At 50.1% G+C, this 18,344-nt stretch overlaps 1 pseudogene; it reads left to right on the forward strand.

The window, feature by feature from the left end:
- The first annotated feature begins 16,603 nt into the window (after positions 1–16,603).
- Positions 16,604–18,344, forward strand: part of LOC123076107 (glutathione hydrolase 3-like) — a 67,747-nt pseudogene continuing 66,006 nt past the window's right edge.

Consider the following 18,344-nt stretch of genomic DNA (forward strand, 5'->3'; position numbering starts at 1 on the left):
GGAGTCCTACTCCCGGTAGGAGTAGGACTCCTCCTGGCGCGCCTCTCTTCCCTTGGCCGGCGGCCTCCCCCTTGCTCCTTTATATACGGGGGCAGGGGGGCACCCCATAGACACACAATTGATCAATGATCTTTTAGCCGTGTGCGGTGCCCCCCTCCACCATATTACACCTCGATAATATCGTAGCGGTGCTTAGGCGAAGCCCTGCGTCGGTAGAACATCATCATCGTCACCACGCCGTCGTGCTGACGAAACTCTCCCTCAACACTTGGCTGGATCGGAGTTCGAGGGACTTCATCGAGCTGAACGTGTGCTGAACTCGGAGGTGCCGTGCGTTCGGTACTTGATCGGTCGGATCGTGAAGACGTACGACTACATCAACCGCGTTGTGTTAACGCTTCCGCTTTCGATCTACGAGGGTACGTGGACAACACTCTCCCCTCTCGTTGCTATGCATCACCATGATCTTGCGTGTGCGTAGGAATTTTTTTGAAATTACTACGTTCCCCAACAGGCTTGACTTTTGCTAGAATATGTAGGAAATACCGAGTGGCCCGGATTTTCTAGAAAGATAATTAAACGATATTTCGGGTTGATTTTAAGTCTGTCGGGACTCCACCATATATGAGAGAAGAAGAATGCCGACTGTTGTCGCAGGGGTCGCTCTTCCCCTTCCTTCTCGTGATAGACCTTCTGGTAATGCACGGGAAGGAAGAGAAGAAGGACCATCACCGACAGTCGCAAATGTCAGAGATGAAGAATCCCGACTGTTGTCGTGGGGGTAGCTTCTCCTTCGTTCCCGTGTGCTAGACAATTTGGTGTAATGCACTCGGGAACGAAGGGAGGAGCTACCATCACCGACGGTCGAGTATATACACCACGTGAGCTGAGAGTTTTCAAGAAAATACTTGATGGACCGATAGTCAACCCCTGATGAATAATAATGATCTAATTTAGTTTGTGTAGTACATATATTTAATTTTAGAAGTTTAATCTTTGAATTATGTACATAGGAAATGTCGTCCGACGACGATAGGCTCCCGGAGTGTGACTGGTGCGGCGACGACCGGGGTCTGTTCGACAGGCCTCACCTGGTAGAAAGTCGACGCTTCAGTATTAAGCTCCAGGAGACCTTTGATGTTGAAACGGTATGCAATGACGACAAGTGTTTTTTCGTAATTAAGCATGACTTCTGCTTCTTCAACATGTAATTTCTGTCTTTTACAAGTCGACTAGCTTATCCCATGCCATGCAAGACGCTATGTCTTGAAGAGGTTGGATTTTGAATATCATGAAAACATGGAGACAAAGATAGTTCATCTAAGGACCCATCATGGTTATGATTTTGTTATAAATCTATACAATTCTAAGAGCGTATCCCATTTTGGTTGTCCGAATTGGTAAACACTTTGCATGACGTATGATTTCCATGAGGGTATGCTTGTCACCTTGGAACTTAGTGATCCTGACATCGACGAAGAGAATATGGACATTTGGATCCTTATTGATATGCTTCCAATTCTACCGCTATGTGAGTTTCTCAAACATATTTATTAAGTAATTTATATTGTTTGTTTTAAAATAGTTGACATCTTATTTCCATTAACAGCTTATTTTCATTTTTTTATAAATATATGGAAGATGGTAGACAGAACCTACTACACCGATGGCGCAGAATTAACTTATCAGGAGAAATATCATCTTATCTCATTTATTATTGATGTTGAGAATTATAATATCAATTATCAAATTCCTGCACATTATGGTCAATACATGCCACTAGTGCACGTGACGACCTAAGGTAACATCCATGGAGATGGCAAGGTAAGATTTTTTACTATTACGACATCCGTGCATCTTTTGCATATATTCTTCTAAAGCTAAACTACATTGCTAACTGCGATGTTATTATTATGTTTTTCAAAGGAAAACCCCGAAGGATTATGTGCCTGGTCTGATGTTTCCGAAAGGACGGCTTAATGTTATTAGCTTACGACCATATCTGCCTAGGCGTCACAACTGTTCATACCGGATTTCTAAAACCAATCAAGACATGACAATCAAATAATGGAAAAAATGTATGGACAATTGTAGGGAGCTACTTGGAAGTAACATTGTGCGAAGCGCAAGACAAGATAGTCTCCATTCTCCATAATGGAGAGTCAGGGCCTATCTTGTTTTATACTATTTTACCTTAGAGAGGGTAGTAGGTCCTATGAGAGAGGAGTAGGTCCTAGATACAATGTGTTATTATGTGCTACAATGTGTTAGAGTTAATGATGATGAGGAGGAGTTGTGATTATGATTAGTGACCAACTTGTTATAAGATGTCTCATGGACGAAAATGATGATCATGAGGAGTTGTTATATGACAATGATGTATTATGATGATAAGTTGTTAATGATATGATGACGACGATGATGATGATGAGGAGGAGTTATTATATCATTGGGTGAAAGAACCGCGAGTTTCAAGTGGATGGATCCTAAGTGACCAAATCGATAATCCATGACTTGGTCACTTAGGATCCATCCACTTGAAACTAATCCGCGGTTCTTTCACCCAGTGATATAATAACTCATTATGATGTAAAAACAATATCTAAATTGCTATTGTATGAAAACTTGTATAATGGTGTATGAATACGACATAAAATAAAAATAAATAGAATATGTAATAATAGTAGTAGCGCGGGCACATACCACACTGCTAGTAATTACCAGTAGTGCTTTCTGCAAAACACGCTACTACTGAGTACGTATAGCAGTAGCGTGTGTAGACCAATGCTACTGTTAACCTTTAGCTGTAGCGTCGTAGCAGTAGCGCGGCACCCCATGCTACTACTAGGCCAAAATCCAGTGCTACCGCTAGGCTTTTCCTTAGTAGTATATCGTTCAAGGCATGGGACGAACATGACAACCCTCTACGGCTCCGCACTTGGGCTTACAAGTGGGATGTGGTATCGGAGATGATGAGCGATGTCGATATCATGTACATGCAGTACACCAACGAGCTGGACACGCTTACCACTGAGCAGGTAAACATTAACATTCTCATTGTCTTTATGAAAACTCGACACTAATGTTGCCTTGTTGTGCTATGTTGCAGGTGGAATGGCAGCCATATGGTGTTGGCGATAGATTTGATGAAGCACAAACGTTCATCCTGAATTCGAGGTGCTTGCAGGAGAGGCATCTTTGGATTATGTGGTGCCCAATGATGTGCAACTGTGCGGTCGAGCTTCACTTGCCACACCATGTGTTTTGGCAGTTTGGGTTGTCTTATAGGCTTGCCCCCCGGGGTTACAATGGTAATACTACATGGGTGTGGGGCCCTGGCATCAATATCTGGGAGCCCGCAGTGGGGGCCGTCGGGCCGTACCGGGGCCGCCGGGCGCGGGTACGGCCGATTGCTGGATACTGTGGCACGCCTCGCCGGGGGTCATGGGACGGCGGCACCGCCCTGCTACAGGGTTGCGCCCCCAGGACACCGCCGGCCCGGGCGGAGGCGTAGGGAGCACCGTTGTCGCGCCCACCGGGGCCGGCGTAAAAGGGGGGGCACTGCAGCCACGCCTTCTTGCCGCTGGAGGTGGACTTCTTTGGATCGGCCGACATGCGCTAGCCGGCCGGCCAGGTCGCGGCGCCCATCCAGCTTGTGCTGGGGAGCCGGCCGAGGGCGAGCCGGATTGAGGGGATTTGGCTAGCCCCGATGTTTTGAAAAAGATCCGGGTTCCGTTGCCTGCCCGGAGGTCATCCCCCCAACAGAGGATATGGTTTTTTTTCTTTTCTAGAGAGCGCCTAGAACTAAGCTAGTTGTGATTTAGTTTGGTTTCATTCACATGACGTCATTGTATTTTTGTAGTTAGCTTGTTTGCTGCAACCAGCCCACCATTTTCATATGATTGACATGCAACTAACCTGACAAACCACTCCTGTCCCAGTTACAATCGTATTGTGGCCCATACAAGTTACGGACGAGTTACAACACTTGCAATTACGTATCTAGCGATGGACGTGCAATTGTCCCAACCCCTTATCATCCCTAGTTGTAGTCGCTTTGTGCACCTGCAGTGGCAGCAGGGTTAGAACACATATAGTTGCATATCTAATGAGGGACATGTAGTTAGAGGTGGGTCATGCAGGAGACTCATCACGTGGCAGCGGGCAATATGCATGTATAAATCCAATAGTTGGCCACATGGATAAGAGCATCTCCAACCGTTCAGCCCCCCAGGGCGTCGAAAAAGAGCGGCCTGGGGGCGAACCGGCGGTAGATTGGCCCCTGGGGGGCGACCTAGCTCCCAGCCACGCCCCCAGGCGCCGCCCCCAACCCGCGGCAAATTCAAACGTAGCCATTCCCGCTCACAAAATAGACGCCACAAATCCGACGATCATGCGGCCACAGTTCGGCGATCGAATGAAAAGTTCGGCGTACAAAAAAGAAAGGACGCGCGTGCAGCGCATCAGACGACGAGGTCGGCCTCTGGCGTCGGCGGAGTCGGCTTGCGTGGGCTTGGCGGGGTCGTGCGCGGGCTTGGCGGGGTCGGAACTTCTTCTATGCTGGGCGGCGTCGGCGTGGCTTTTGTACTACGGGGAGTCGTGGAGGCATCATCGCTCGGGCTTGGCGGCGGCGTGGGCGTGGGCGTGGGAGTTGGCGGCGCCGTCGACGGCAGCTGGTTCAGGATGAGGCCACGCTCCGCCAAGTACCATGCCTTGACCGCCTCGTCGTTGCTCTGGAGCATGTGCGCCCCGCCCAGCAGGAAAGCCAGGTCGGTGTTCCTCTTCTTTGCGGCGACGTTGGTCCAGAGTAGGTCGAGCCTGACGGCGCTGCTCGTCATCAACGCCGACCACCGCGCCTCGGTCTTCTCTTCACGCAGGACGGCCGGGGCCTGCGCGTCGGCGAGGCAATGCTCGATGGACTCCTGCACTCGCGCGGTAGCCGCGTCGGCGTGTTTCCCCTTCTTGACCCCTTTGTTGTCGTCCGGCTTGTAGGTCTCCTTGGCCTTGTCGAGGGTGCGCCGGACTTCCGCCCACTTCTCGCAATTGTCAATGCGCTTGTAAACGTGGAGGTACTTGAAATCTTGATCTGTGTTGCCCTGGCGAAACAAGGCGAGCATGCGCACCAGCTGCGCGGATGAACAAACAGTTGGCGGGCGCACACGGCGAAGAGAAGCGGGAGACCGGCATGGCATACCTGATCCTCAATGTTGGCGCCGCTCTCCGGGCAAGCCGCGACCTCCTCAACAACCCCATGCCATTTGTTGCACGCCCCCTAGATGAACCCCCAATGGTTCGCCATTGCCTTAGCCCCGCGCTGCATGTAGACGCCTTTGAAGTAGGGATCGACGAGCTTGCGCTCGTCGAACTCGACCTTGATGCGCTCCTAGTATGTCTCGATGCTCTGGTTCGTGCCGGTGGTCGGGTCGAGGCAGACCACTTTCCACGCTTCGGCGAGGCATTCCTGCTCCTTGGGCGTCCACTTGATGCGCGGCTCGCCGGTCCTGGCCGCCCCCTTCTTCTTCTTACGCCTCCTCGCCGGAACAGTCGCCGGCTCTTCCTCCTCGTCCTCCTCCTCCTCTGGCTCCTCCTCGCCATAGTCGAGCTCGCTGTCCATGCCGCCGCTGAGATCCATCGTGTCGTCGAACCCGGGGGACGCGGCGGCCGCGGCCGAGCCTGCCGCGATGATGTCGTCCATGTCGGCGTCGGTCTCGTCGGTGTCGCCAAGGTGCGACATGGAAGCTTGTGAGAAGGGTAGCGTGCCACAGTGGAGAGGGGGCGTCGAGGAGCACTCGTAACCCGGCGGCGAGTAGTTGTATGGAGGGTACTGCACGCCGGCGAAGGCGGGCGAGGGCGTGCGCTGGGCCGGGTGTGGGGGAAATTGGAAGGGAAGTGGGGGAAAAGCGGGAAGAGGCTCTCGCCTCGCCGATAGACCGGCCCATGCCCCTTTTCGCTTGTGCCGGCGCCCCCAGGCGCCCGCAGCGTGCCGGGTTCGGCTCGGGTCCGCCGGCACCAGTTCCGGCCCGAGCCGGCGAAAAACGGGCTACTGGAGCGCGACTAGGCCGATTTTTCGGCGCCGGGGCGACAGAAACGTCTGGGGAGGGCCTGTTGGGGGCGCGGCTGGAGATGCTCTAAGAACAAAAACTGGTCATGACCCGCAGGGCATTGCAAATGGCTGTTAACCCAGTGACGCTTAATTTGTCTTGAGACTACCTACCGGTTGGTTTAATAGTATCACTTGGCATGTGAAGTTGCCGTCGTTAGACTCCAGTGTCAGTATAATTAGGCATCATTTTGGGACGAACCTTAAAATAGAACTTTTGGCATGTAAAGTTGGCCAGTTGTGAGACATGTTTGTTAAACTATTCATCATACCCATCAGCTGCTTTCCCCGTTGTCACGATGCAAATTAAGCTTCCTTACAAGTTGGATAGATTTAGCCAGGGACAAAGCAGTACCCATAGATCATTTTTCTTCTTCTATGTTGTGCACACAAGTTGTGCATAGGAGATGGAGCTATGCCAGACAGATTGCAATTTTCTTAAATTGAGTAATACAAGTTGCTAAACTGCTCCGTACAAGTTGTTTGCAAAAAGTTGGCAATATATATGAAAAATCTCACTCTAGCTAAATAGAGCACTCCCGCAGCAAGCATTGTCAAATCTTTTTTTTGAAAGATCCGGGGTAGCCGGCTTCATTGATTTAGGAGAAAGCAACGGGAAAACAGTGGGGATCAAGTGATCATGGTTACATGAGAGTGTAAAGTAAAAATGAGGTAGGCTAAGCTACCAGAAGGGCTAATCTCTCGCTACATTATCCCCAAAAGGGGGCTCTAGGCATCGCGCTCCTGCTGATCTCCACAGCTCGAGCGTACCCTTGATGGCGTGCAGCACCTCGCCAGCGTGAGGTAGCTTGTTTTTGAAGATGCATGCATTTCTCTCCTTCCAGATCTCCCAGGCGATCAGTTGGAAATATGCCCTAGAGGCAATAATAAATAGGTTATTATTATATTTCCTTGTTCATGATAATCGTTTATTATCCATGCTAGAATTGTATTGATAGGAAACTCAGATACATGTGTGGATACATAGACAACACCATGTCCCTAGTAAGCCTCTAGTTGACTAGCTCGTTGATCAATAGATGGTTATGGTTTCCTGACCATGGACATTGGATGTCGTTGATAACGGGATCACATCATTAGGAGAATGATGTGATGGACAAGACCCAATCCTAAGCCTAGCACAAGATCGTGTAGTTCGTTTGCTCAGAGCTTTTCTAATGTCAAGTATCATTTCCTTAGACCATGAGATTGTGCAACTCCCGGATACCATAGGAATGCTTTGGGTGTACCAAACGTCACAACGTAACTGGGTGGCTATAAAGGTGCACTACAGGTATCTCCGAAAGTGTCTGTTGGGTTGGCACGAATCGAGACTGGGATTTGTCACTCCGTGTAAACGGAGAGGTATCTCTGGGCCCACTCGGTAGGACATCATCATAATGTGCACAATGTGACCAAGGAGTTGATCACGGGATGATGTGAGTTACGGAACGAGTAAAGAGACTTGCCGGTAACGAGATTGACAAGGTATCGGGATACCGACGATCGAATCTCGGGCAAGTAACATACCGGTAGACAAAGGGAATTGTATACGGGATTGATTGAATCCCCGACATCGTGGTTCATCCGATGAGATCATCGTGGAACATGTGGGAGCCAACATGGGTATCCAGATCCCGCTATTGGTTATTGGCCGGAGAACGTCTCAGTCATGTCTGCATGGTTCCCGAACCCGTAGGGTCTACACACTTAAGGTTCGATGACGCTAGTGTTATAGGTAAAGTATGTACGTGGTTACCGAATGTTGTTTGGAGTCCCGGATGAGATCCCGGACGTCACGAGGAGTTCCGGAGGTAAAGATTTATATATGGGAAGTCCTGTTTTGGTCACCGGAAAAGTTTCGGGTGCTATCGGTAATGTACCGGGACCACCGGGAGGGTCCCGGGGGTCCACCAGGTGGGGCCACCGGCCCCAGAGGGCTGCATGGGCCAAGTGTGGGAGGGGACCAGCCCCAGGTGAGCTGGTGCGCCCCCCCACAAGAGGCCCAGGGAGCAGGAAGGGGGGAAGGGGGAAACCCTAGGCTCAGATGGGCCTAAGGCCCATCTAGTGGGGCGCCCCCTTCTCTCCCCCCTTGGCCGCACCCCTTGGGGGGAACCCTAGATGGGGGCGCAGCCCCTCCCCCTCCCCTATATATACTTGAGATTTTGGGGCTGCCATATACACGAGAACACCTCTCCTTTGGCGCAGCCCTACCCCTCTCCCTCCTCCTCTCCCGCGGTGCTTGGCGAAGCCCTGCAGGATTGCCACGCTCCTCCATCACCACCACGCCGTCGTGCTGCTGCTGGACGGAGTCTTCACCAACCTCTCCCTCTCTCCTTGTTGGATCAAGGCGTGGGAGACGTCACCGGGCTGCACGTGTGTTGAACGCGGAGGCACCGTTCTTCGGTGCTTAGATCGGAATCAACCGCGATCTGAATCGCTACGAGTACGACTCCTTCATCCGCGTTCTTGCAACGCTTCCGCATCGCGATCTACAAGGGTATGTAGATGCACTCCCCTTCCCCTCGTTGCTAGAGTACTCCATAGATTGATCTTGGTGATGCGTAGAAAATTTTGAATTTCTGCTACGTTCCTCAACAGTGGTATCAGAGCCAGGTTTATGCGTAGTTTCTATGCACGAGTAGAACACAAAGCAGTTGTGGGCGTAGATGTTGCCAATTCTTCTTGCCGCTACTAGTCTTATCTTGTTTCGGCGGCATTGTGGGATGAAGCGGCCCGGACCGACCTTACACGTACGCTTACGTGAGACAGGTTCCACCGACTGACATGCACTAGTTGCATAAGGTGGCTAGCGGGTGTCTGTCTCTCCCACTTTAGTCAGAACGGATTCGATGAAAAGGGTCCTTATGAAGGGTAAATAGAAATTGGCATATCACGTTGTGGTTTTACGTAGGTAAGAAACGTTCTTGCTAGAAACCTATACAAGCCACGTAAAAAACTTGCAACAACAATTAGAGGACGTCTAACTTGTTTTTGCAGCATGTGCTATGTGATGTGATATGGCTAGAAGATGTGATGAATGATATATGTGATGTATGAGATTGATCATATTCTTGTAATAGGAATCACGACTTGCATGTCGATGAGTATGACAACCGGCAGGAGCCATAGGAATTGTCTTTATTTTTGTATGACCTGCGTGTCATTGTATAACGCCATGTAAATTACTTTACTTTATTGCTAAGCGCGTTAGCCATAGAAGTAGAAGTAATCGTTGGCGTGGCAACTTCATGAAGACACAATGATGGTGATCATGGTGTCATGCCGGTGACAAAGATGATCATGGTGCCCCGAAGATGGAGATCAAAGGAGCAAAATGATATTGGCCATATCATGTCACTATTTGATTGCATGTGATGTTTATCATGTTTACATCTTATTTGCTTAGAACGACAGCAGCATAAATAAGATGATCCCTCACTAAAATTTCAAGAGACGTGTTCCCCCTAACTGTGCACCGTTGCGAAGGTTCGTTGTTTCGAAGCACCACGTGATGATCGGGTGTGATAGATTCTAACGTTCGAATACAACGGGTGTTGACGAGCCTAGCATGTACAGACATGGCCTCGGAACACAAGCAAAACACTTAGGTTGACTTGACGAGCCTAGCATGTACAGACATGGCCTCGGAGCACAAGAGACCGAAAGGTCGAACATGAGTCGTATAGTAGATGCGATCAACATGGAGATGTTCACCAATGATGACTAGTCCATCTCACGTGATGATCGGACACGGCCTAGTTTGACTCGGATCATGTATCACTTAGATGACTAGAGGGATGTCTATCTGAGTGGGAGTTCATTAATCAGATGAACTCAATTATCATGAACATAGTCAGAAGGTCTTTTGCAAATTATGTCATAGCTTGCGCTTTAGTTCTACTGGTTAAGATATGTTCCTAGAAAAAATTTAGTTGAAATTTGGTAGTAGCAATTATGCGGACTGGGTCCGTAAACTGAGGATTGTCCTCATTGCTGCACAGAAGGCTTATGTCCTTAATGCACCGCTCGGTGTGCTGAACCTCAGCGTCGTCTGTAGATGTTGTGAAACATCTGACATACACGTTTTGATGACTACGTGATAGTTCAGTGCGTAATGCTAACGGTTTAGAATTGTGGCACCAAAGACGGTTTTTGAAACGTCGCAGAACATATGAGATGTTCCGAAGACTGAAATTGGGATTTCGGACTAGTGCCCACGTCAAGAGGTATGAGACCCCTGACAAGTTTCTTAAGCCTGCAAACTAAGGGAGAAAAGCTCAATCGTTGAGCATGTGCTCAGATTGTCTGAGTACTACAATCACTTGAATCGAGTGGGAGTTAATCTTCCAGATGAGATAGTGATGGTTCTCCATAATCACTGCCACCAAGCTATTAGAGCTTCGTGATGAACTATAAATATCAAGGATAGATGATGATCCTTGAGCAACTCGCGATGTTTGACACCGCGAAAGTAGAAATCAAGAAGGAGCATCAATTGTTGATGGTTAGTAAAACCACTAGTTTCTAGAAGGGCAAGGGCAAAAGGGATACTTCATGAAACAGCAAATCATTTGCTGCTCTAGTGAAGAATCCCAAGGTTGAACCCAAACCCGAGACTAAGTGCTTCTGTAATGAGGGGAACGGTCACTGAAGCGGTACTACCCTAGATACTTGGTAGATGAGAAGGCAGGCAAGGTCGACAGAAGTATATTGGATATACATTATATGAATGTGTACTTTACTAGTACTCCTAGCAGCACCAGGGTATTAGATACCGGTTCGGTTGCTAAGTGTTAGTAACTCGAAATAAAAGCTGCGGAATAAATGGAGACTGGCTAAAGGTGAGATGACGATGTGTGTTGGAAGTGTTTCCAAGGTTGATGTGATCAAGCATCGCATGCTCCCTCTACCATCGAGATTTGGTGTTTGCGTTGAGCATGATTGGATTATGTTTATCGCAATACGGTTATTCATTTAAGGAGAATAATGGTTACTCTGTTTATTTGAATAATACCTTCAATGGTCTTGCACCTAAAATGAATCTCGATCGCAGTGATACACATGTTCGTGCCAAAAGATATAAGATAGTAATGATAGTACCACATACTTGTGGCACTGCCACTTGAGTCATATTGGTATAGAACGCATGAAGAAGCTCCATGTAGATGGATCTTTGGACTCACTCGGGTTTTTTTGAAAAAAAATTGAGATATGCGAACCATGTCTATTGGTATATATGCATGAAGAAACTCCATGCAGATGGATCGTTTGGACTCACTTGATTTTGAATCACTTGAGACATGCAAATCATACCACATGGGCAAGATGATTGAAAGGCCTCGTTTTCAGTAAGATGAACAAGAGAGCAACTTGTTGGAAGTAATACATTTGATGTGTGCAGTCCAATGAGTGCGGAGGCATGCAGTGGATATCGTTATGTTCTTACTTCACAGATGATTTGAGTAGATGCTGAGTGTATTTACTTGATGAAACACAAGTCTGAATTATTGAAAGGTTCAAGTAATTTCAGAGTGAAGTTGAAGATCGTCGTGACAAGAGGATAAAATGTCTGTGATATGATCATAGAGATGAGTATCTGAGTTACGAGTTTGGCACACAATTAAGACATTGTGGAAAGTGTTTCACAATTAATACCGCCTGGAACATCACAGTGTGATGGTGTGTCCGAACATCATAACTGCACCCTATTGGATATGGTGCATACCATGATGTCTCTTATCGAATTACCACTATCGTTTATGGGTTAGGCATTAGAGACAACCGCATTCACTTTAAAAGGGGCACCACGCAATTCCGTTGAGATGACACCGTTTAGAGAAACCTAAGTTGTCGTTTCTTAAAAGTTTGGGGCTGCGATGCTTATGTGGAAAAGTTTCAGGCTGATAAGCTCGAACCCAAAGTGGATAAATGCATCTTCATAGAAAACCCAAAACAGTTGGGTATACCTCCTATTTCAGATCTGGAAGCAAAAGTAATTGCTTCTAGAAACGAGTCCTTTCTCGAGGAAAAGTTTCTCTCGAAAGAATTGAGTGGGAGGATGGTGGAGACTTGATAAGGTTATTGAACCGTCACTTCAACTAGTGTGTAGCAGGGCACAGGAAGTTGTTCCTGTGGCACCTACACCAATTGAAGTGGAAGCTTATGATAGTGATCATGAAACTTCGGATCAAGTCACTACCAAACCTCGTAGGACGACGAGGATGCGTGCTACTTCAGAGTGGTACGTGATCCTGTCTGAGATACCATGTTGTTGGACAATACTGAACCTACGAGCTATGGAGAAGCGATGGTGGGCCCATATTCCGACAAATGGTTAGAAGCCATGAAATCCGAGATAAATGGATATTTGAGAAGAAGACGAACGTGGACGGTAATGTTACCGTCCATGAAGCTCGACTTGTGGCAAAGAGTATTTCCACAAGTTCAAGGAGTTGACTACGATGAGATTTTCTCATCTGTAGCGATGCTTAAGTCTGTCAGAATCATGTTAGCATTAGCTGCATTTATGAAATCTGGCAGATGGATGTCAAAACAAGTTTCCTTACCAGTTTTCGTAAGGAAAGGTTGTATGTGATACAATCAGAAAGGTTTTGTCGATCCTAAGGATGCTAAAAGGTATGCTAGCTCCAGCGATCCTTCCATGGGCTAGAGCAAGCATCTCGGAGTCAGAATATACGCTTTGATGGAGTGATCAAAGTTTTTGGGTTTATACAAAGTTTGTTAGAAACTTGTATTTACAATAAAGTGAGTGGGAGCGCTACAACATTTCTGATAAGTATATGTGAATGACATATTGTTGATCCGAAATGATGTAAAATTTCTGGAAAGCATAAAGGGTTGTTTGAAAGGAGTTTTTCAAAGGAAGACCTGGATAAAAGCTGCTTACATATTGGGCATCAAGATCTATAGAGATAGATCAAGACGCCCGATGATACTTTCAAAGAACGCACACCTTGACATGATTTTGAAAGAGTTCAAAATAGATCAGCAAAGAAGGAGTTCTTGGCTGTGTTACAAGGTGTGAGTATTGAGTAAGACTCAAGACCTGACCACATCAGAAGAGAGAGAAAGGACGAAGGTCGTCCCCTATGCTTTAGACGTAGGCTCTACAGTATGCTATGCTGTGTACCACACATGAAGTGTGCCTTGCCATGAGTTGGTCAAGGGGTACAATAGTGATCCGGGAATAGATCACATGACAGCGGTCGAACTTATCCTTAGTATCTAGTGGACTAAGGATTTTCTCGATTATGGAGGTGAAAAGGAGTTCGTCGTAAAGGGTTACGTCGATGCGAACTTTGACACTAATCCGGATGACTCTGAGTAGTAAACCGGATTCGTATAGTAGAGCAGTTACTTGAAATGGCTCCAAGTAGCGCGTGGTAGCATCCACAAGATGACATAGATATTCGTAAAGCACACACGGATCTGAAAGGTTCAGACCCGTTGACTAATAACCTCTCTCACAAGCATAACATGATCAAACCAGAACTCATTGAGTGTTAATCACATAGTGATGTGAACTAGATTGTTGACTCTAGTAAACTCTTTGGATGTTGGTCACATGGTGATGTGACCTATGAGTGTTAATCACATGGTGATGTGGACTAGATTATTGACTCTAGTGCAAGTAGGAGACTGTTGGAAATATGCCCTAGAGGCAATAATAAATAGGTTATTATTATATTTCCTTGCTCATGATAATCGTTTATTATCCATGCTAGAATTGTATTGATAGGAAACTCAGATACATGTGTGGATACATAGACAACACCATGTCCCTAGTAAGCCTCTAGTTGACTAGCTCGTTGATCAATAGATGGTTACGGTTTCCTGACCATGGACATTGGATGTCGTTGATAACGGGATCACATCATTAGGAGAATGATGTGATGGACAAGACCTAATCCTAAGACTAGCACAAGATCGTGTAGTTCGTTTGCTCAGAGCTTTTATAATGTCAAGTATCATTTCCTTAAACCATGAGATTGTGCAACTCCCGGATACCATAGGAATGCTTTGGGTGTACCAAACGTCACAACGTAACTGGGTGGCTATAAAGGTGCACTACAGGTATCTCCGAAAGTGTCTGTTGGGTTGGCACGAATCGAGACTGGGATTTGTCACTCCGTGTAAACGGAGAGGTATCTCTGGGCCCACTCGGTAGGACATCATCATAATGTGCACAATGTGACCAAGGAGTTGATCACGGGATGATGTGAGTTACGAACGAGTAAAGAGACTTGCCGGTAACGAGATTGAACAAGGTATCGGGATACCGACGATCGAATCTCGGGCAAGTAACATACCGGTAGACAAAGGGAATTGTATACGGGATTGATTGAATCCCCGACATCGTGGTTCATCCGATGAGATCATCGTGGAACATGTGGGAGCCAACATTGGTTATTGGCCGGAGAACGTCTCGGTCATGTCTGCATGGTTCCCGAACCCGTAGGGTCTACACACTTAAGGTTCGATGACGCTAGGGTTATAGGGAAAGTATGTACGTGGTTACCGAATGTTGTTCGGAGTCCCGGATGAGATCCCGGACGTCACGAGGAGTTCCGGAATGGTCCGGAGGTAAAGATTTATATATGGGAAGTCCTGTTTTGGTCACCGGAAAAGTTTCGGGTGCTATCGGTAATGTACCGGGACCACCGGGAGGGTCCCGGGGGTCCACCAGGTGGGGCCACCGGCCCCAGAGGGCTGCATGGGCCAAGTGTGGGAGGGGACCAGCCCCAGGTGGGCTGGTGCGCCCCCCACAAGAGGCCCAGGGCGCAGGAAGGGGGAAGGGGGAAACCCTAGGCTCAGATGGGCCTAAGGCCTATCTAGTGGGGCGCCCCCTTCTCTTCCCCCCTTGGCCGCCCCCCAAGCCCCATCTAGGGCTGGCCGCACCCCTTGGGGGGGAACCCTAGATGGGGGCGCAGCCCCTCCCCCTCCCCTATATATACTTGAGGTTTTGGGGCTGCCATATACACGAGAACACCTCTTCTTTGGCGCAGCCCTACCCCTCTCCCTCCTCCTCTCCCGCGGTGCTTGGCGAAGCCCTGCAGGATTGCCACGCTCCTCCATCACCACCACGCCGTCGTGCTGCTGCTGGATGGAGTCTTCCCCAACCTCTCCCTCTCTCCTTGCTGGATCAAGGCGTGGGAGACGTCACCGGGCTGCACGTGTGTTGAACGCGGAGGCACCGTTCTTCGGTGCTTAGATCGGAATCAACCGCGATCTGAATCACTACGAGTACGACTCCTTCATCCGCGTTCTTGCAACGCTTCCGCATCGCGATCTACAAGGGTATGTAGATGCACTCCCCTTCCCCTCGTTGCTAGAGTACTCCATAGATTGATCTTGGTGATGCGTAGAAAATTTTGAATTTCTGCTACGTTCCTCAACACGATCATCATCATCATCGATTTCAGCCCCTTTCTGAAGTTTGGCGGTGTCAGCTAAACTATTATTTTCCAGTGACTGAGGGAGTTGTGGTTTGCTGCTCTCTTGTTCTTCAAAGCTGCACAGCCCCTCCAAGTGGAGGCCCTCTCCCAGATCGAGCAGGAGAATGGGCAGTCCCAGAAGAGGTGCGTGGAGCTCTCGAGGTTTCTGACACAGAGGGCGCAGAAGTATCCATTCGGCCATCCACGCCGCTGCAGGCGATCGTTGCACGAAAGCCTGTCATGGTGTAGCAGCCAGGCAATTTTTTTAACAGTTCCAGGGGCCCAGGCCTTCCATATTGCCACTTTGATTCCTGAAGATGTGGCCTCATTGGATTGAAACTTGTACGCGACGCTGGCTGTTTAAGAACTGTCATCGCCGGCCACCCAGGTGATCGTGTCCTCATCCGGGGAGAGGGCAATGTCGGCCCTCTGTAACTTGCGCCACAGTTGCAAGAACTCAACAACAATGATTTTAGTGTTTCCGTGCTACAAATCATGAATCCATCTGTCATTAGTTAGGGCTTCCTCTACTGTCCTGTTCTTTCCTCGTGCATGCTGAAAAAGGTTTGGAAATTCTCTGCATAATGCCATAGACCCGAGCTAGGAACTTGTCCAGAATTCGGCGCCCGGCAGAGACCAGAACTGCATGGGCAGGTCTTCGATTACCACACGCACATGGTGGCTGAACTTGAGGATCGCGGCGTGGTCGTCTTTGTTCCATGCCCTGATGAAGTACTTGCAGCCCTCGACCTTGATGACGCCGCGGCGCACGGCATTGTCCCAGTGCGTGGGGAGGTCAAAGTGGATGAGGAAAGCTTTAGGCTGATGGGCGGTGACGCGTAGCTGGTGCGGGCTGGTGGAGAGCTGCTCGAAGATCACCCTGCCGACGGCCGCTGGGGTTGTGGAGTGTGAGCGGTCCGCGGCGGTGAGGGTGATGGCGTGCTGACGCAGGAGGTGCTCCTCGATCCCCAGCGCCGGGGTGGCCACGATCAGCTTGTGGCTCTCATGCGGCCGCCTGGCCGGATCGCAGAGGCGGAGACGGTCCATGGGGGCAGGAGGAGGCGCAGCCGGGAAGACGAGGCGATCCCGGACCGGGGCGCGCGCAGCAGCAGGCGGCTTCAGACGGTCACAGGCAGCCCCTCCAGGACCCCCGTTTCGAGGATTCTGCGGGCACTCTTTGCCGTAATTCCCAGCTCGCTTGCAGATGATGCAGCGGAGGGGATCACAGCAGTCTTTGCGGCGGTGAAGCTTACTGAGGCAGCGGAAGCATTTCCCCTTGAATTGGCTTAAGAAGGCGTCCCGCCCCGCGGCCGCATTGAATGAACTGCGGCGGTCTGAACGCGGAAGCGGTGGACGCCCCCTTCGATCCGTCGAGCCGGAGCAGGCCCTCCCTCTCTTCCGGGATTGGACCTTCGTCCATCCGTCGTGCGTCTCTCCGGCCTGGCCCGAAGAGGAAATCAGGGCTGGAGAGGGAGGGCGGAAAACCAGGGATTTAAGCCGCGCCGGCCCCCCACAAGGCGAGTGGCAAGGATCTAGCGGTCCGAGCGACGCACCCGCCTTGGAGAAGCCATCGCGTTGTAGGATTCGCGGCGTCGAGGCTGGATCTGACGCAACGGTCGTCCAGGCAGCAGACCGCGGGGAGGAGGGCGGCGAGCGGCCAACGGACCGAGGCGAGCCGCCAGCGGGCTGCTGGGGGCACCGGCCAGAGGGGGCGGGGCGGTTGGCGGAGGAGCTAGCAGCCATAATGGCCGGATCTGGTGGCCGCCGCAGCCGGAGCGGCCAACAGCGCAAGGGAGGGGAGGAGGAGAGCTGGTATCTGGTTTCCTGCCGCATTGTCAGATCTCACCATCCGAAGAATCTTCTCCTCCCTGCCACATTCCCCGCTGGCCATCCATGGAAGCTCCGGCCATGGCTGCACCGCGCGGCGCCCTGCAGAGCCCGCTCCTCGGCGCGACCCCGCGCCGCCGTTCGTGCGCTGCGCTGGCCATCGCAGTGGCTCTGCTCACCCTGGCCGGGGTTCTGCTGCTGCTCCCGGGCCCCGACGCTGAGACCAACCGTAGTGTGAGGCTGAGCCGGCAGGAGGTGGAGTCCGGGGCGGGCGCGGTGGGTGCCGACGACGGACGGTGCTCGGAGGTGGGGGCCGCGGCGCTGCGGGCCGGCGGGCACGCAGTGGACGCAGCCGTGGCGACGGCGCTCTGCCTGGGCGTGGTGCACCCAATGTCGAGCGGCATCGGCGGTGGCGCGTTCATCGTGGTCTGGGACGCGGCCTCCGGCGATGCCGCCACCTACGACGCCCGCAGACAGCACCGGCCGCGGCCACGCCGGTACGTTATTATCCTACGTTGCCAACTCTCATTAGCCTATGACTTGCGAGACCCAGGCCGGCCAGCCCGGTTAGGCTGAAGTTCACTTGTCGGTGGACCCTGTATTATTACTCAAATATTTTTTCGGACCATGTGTTATTGCACAGTTACCATTTTACCAATGTTCATTAGGCGAATGAACTGGTAGCTCGTTCTAATCGTATTTTTTTCGAAAAAACTTCCAATCTATTCATCTTCAATCATGGTAGTACAACGAACACCGGAAATAAAAATTACATCGAGATCCGTAGACCACCTAGCGACGACTACAAGCACCGAAGCGAGCCGAAGGCGCGCCGCCGTCACCGCCCCTCCATCACCGGAGTCGGGCACATCTTGTTGTAGTAGAAAATCGGGAAGTCATCGTGCTAAGTCCCCATAGGACCAGCAACCCAGAACAGCAACCGCCGCCGATGAAAAATA

The sequence above is a fragment of the Triticum aestivum genome, chromosome 3D (assembly GCF_018294505.1).
Source record: "Triticum aestivum cultivar Chinese Spring chromosome 3D, IWGSC CS RefSeq v2.1, whole genome shotgun sequence".
NCBI lineage: Eukaryota > Viridiplantae > Streptophyta > Magnoliopsida > Poales > Poaceae > Triticum > Triticum aestivum.